We start from the raw sequence: 3,267 nt of genomic DNA on the forward strand, positions 1-3,267 counted from the left end.
TGCATAAAGCTTTTGGCAGAGATATATCGGAGAAAGTCCCAAAATCATAATAGACTTGTTCATTTCTTCGCATCATAGGAGAGAAAGAAATTTAACGTAGCACCCACAAGAAATTAATCTCTCTTCTCCATTTCTCTTCTCACCAAGCAACTTTGATGGGACACTTCTCTTCATCCTCTCCCCTTTCAACTTCTCTCGTCCCTTTTTCTCTTCAAACAAACAAAGTCGTCCCTTTTTCTCTTCAAACAAATAGAGCCTAAGGGAGAATTCCTTGAAATTCTCCCAAAAAAAACATTAAGGAAGGATTCCTTGAAAATTCTCTCCAAAAAAACATGCAGAATGTTATAAAGACAACAAAAATATTGTTATCGCTCACAAAATAATCAATATTGCAATTAATAACCCAAAACTACATCAAATAAGAGCACCTAACTGAAACCCCAATACCCAAGTGTTGCGATAGGGATGCCATTTTTTAGCATTACATGTACAAACCTCATTCACCATTAGAAACCATCTTCAATTGCATTAGAAAAATTACATTCTCTCTTTGTTTTTTATTACAAGACTTCTTATAAGTTTTATGAGCATTGAAAAATAAATATATAAATTAAGTTCGATGAATGGCGGTGGAAATCCATAATATTTTCCACTTTCTCCACCGTAGTTGATATGGAAGTTCAAGATCTTTTCCTAGAAATCAGAAATGAAACCACATAAGTCCGTGTCAATCTGAAACAAACTATTCCTCTTCAACCTCCTCCTTTCGCAACGAATCCAAAACCTTAAATCTCAAAAATCCTTCGCTCATGTTTTAAAAGGAGTTTGTGACATTCCGCTTTCGCAACTCCCTAATCTGGTAATCAAGGGGGACAAACCCTTTATCACAATTCCAGAAGATGAATACGAAGCTGGTATTGTTGAATGTAAAAACAATCTCCATGGCAGAGTTCTTTGGCCAAAGGGATCTTCTCCGCTAACGGTAGTTGCACTTAAAGAAAAACTAGCTCTTCTCTGGACTGAAGTGAAGAACTGGGGAGTGTTATCTTTGGGAAAAGGCTACTACGGGTTCACTTTTGCCGGCACAGAAGATATGCGAAGAGTCCGGGCCTTTGGTGCCATCAGTTTACATCCGGGTTCCTTAAAGCTTTTCGCTTGGACAAAAGATTTCAATCCCTCTCTTCAAAGTAATACTTCGGCGCAAGTATGGGTAAGATTTTTTGGGCTATCTCAAGAATATTGGAGACTTGAATACTTTTTGATATAGCCAATTGTGTTGGTACGCCAATCTGCATTGGTGCAGCGTCATCCAAATCGAGAATTGATCGTACTTTCGGGCAGTTTGTTCGTGTTCTAATAGATATGGATCTAACTAAACCTCTGGATCATAATGTGGTGGTTAAAAGAGCATGTTTTTCTTTCTTTGCAGATATCGAATACGAAAATATTCCATAGCTTTGTGATCATTGCAGGAAGTTGGGGCATGCTATACATGAATGCAAAATTCTGCAGAAACATAGCACACCTCCTATCCCTAAGACCAAAACCACTTATGTATAGAAAGAAATCACCAAGTCTAATGAGATTGTGGCAGACACCAGCAATATTGTGGAAAGGGACATGCAACTGACGAATGGTATTTCGGTGACTCCCGCTGCTCCCATCATGGTTACTAACCCTTTAAATTTAATATCTCAACCTCCTGAAGATTTGGGATCACAACCTTCTATTTTTGTGGGACCAACTCAAGATGTAGTAAATAGTGGTAAGGATGTTCAATTGGATAATTTCCTGCATAACTCTTGGGCGGATCTAGCTGGTTTGAAGGAGGAACTTACGAATAAGGAATGGGCTTTTTCTAATGCAGTTTCCATCCTAAAAAAGAAACAAGCATCCAGAAGCAAACCGAAACACGCCATAAGATCTCAAGCAGGACCATCTCCGACGTTCTCATGAAGTGCCTCTATTGGAATGTGATAGGTATTTCTAACTCTCCCACAAAATTAACTCTAAAATGGCTTATTTTTGTAAATAAACCGGATTTTGTTTTCATTTCTGAACCGTGGATGGAGGTGACAAATTTTCCTTTTAGATGACTTCATAGATTAGGTCTTAAGCTTTTTGCTGTGAATGATAGGGATGGCTTAGATCCTAATCTCTGGTGTTGCTGCCTCATTGATCTTGATCCTCAAGTTGTTGCTATAGATAGCCAACAAATATGCTTCCTCCTTAGGGACCATGATAAGTCTTTTGGTATCTCATCCGTTTATGCTTATACTAACCTTGTGTTTCGTAGGTCCCTTTGGCAAAACCTTTCTCAGCTTCAAAATCAATTCAACCTCCCTTGGGCTTTCATTGGAGATTTCAATTGTATTATGAGAGCCCATGAACATTATGTCGCCTGGCCTCCTGCAAGACCTACCATAGAAGACTTCAACAATTGGATGAACCAAAACTCTCTTGTGCACGTTACTACTTCTAGCACTTTCTTCACCTGGAAAAATGGCAGAAAAGGAAATTTTCATAACGAAAGACGCTTAAATAAAACCATTTGCAATCAAAGTTGGCTGGATCTTTGGTCTAATACCTCCTATAGAACTTTACCTAGAAATAGATCAGATCATTATCCCATTCTTTTTTATTTCCTCATCTGTGATGCTAAAGATACATCGATTTTTAAATTCTTGCAGGCGTGGGCCTCCCACCCTAGTTGTGAAGATATGATTTTTGAGACTTGGAAAACAAGAGTGATTGGATTCCCCAGGTTCATCCTACAAATAAAGCTTCAAATTCTGAAATCTAGGCTCAAAGTTTGGAATAAATCCACTTTCGGGAATGTCCATGATAATGTAAGAATAACGGAAGATAGCCTCAGATCTATTCAAGACAAGATTGTTGAGGAGGGTCCCTCAGAATCTCTTGATATTCTGGAAAGAAACGCCCAATTACATCTAGACCTTACTCCTCAAAGGGAAGAATATTTTTGGAAGGAAAAAGCTCGCATCAAATGGAATGCCGAAGGGGATAGAAATACACGTTTTTCCCACTAAATCGGTAAGATCAAACAAACTACCAAGAGAAAATCATGTATGAGGGTGAATAGAAATATTATTACTGAAAGGGTACAGATTGCGGATAATGTGATTTCTTATTACACGAGTCTCTTTAAAACGTTTTCTGTTTTGCAAGATGAAAGTTTGATTGAAGAGGTTATTCCTCCTTTGATGACTGATGAGTATAACATGGCCCTTACCAGACTGCCTACTA

Source organism: Vicia villosa, unplaced genomic scaffold (assembly GCF_029867415.1).
Source record: "Vicia villosa cultivar HV-30 ecotype Madison, WI unplaced genomic scaffold, Vvil1.0 ctg.001700F_1_1, whole genome shotgun sequence".
Lineage (NCBI taxonomy): Eukaryota > Viridiplantae > Streptophyta > Magnoliopsida > Fabales > Fabaceae > Vicia > Vicia villosa.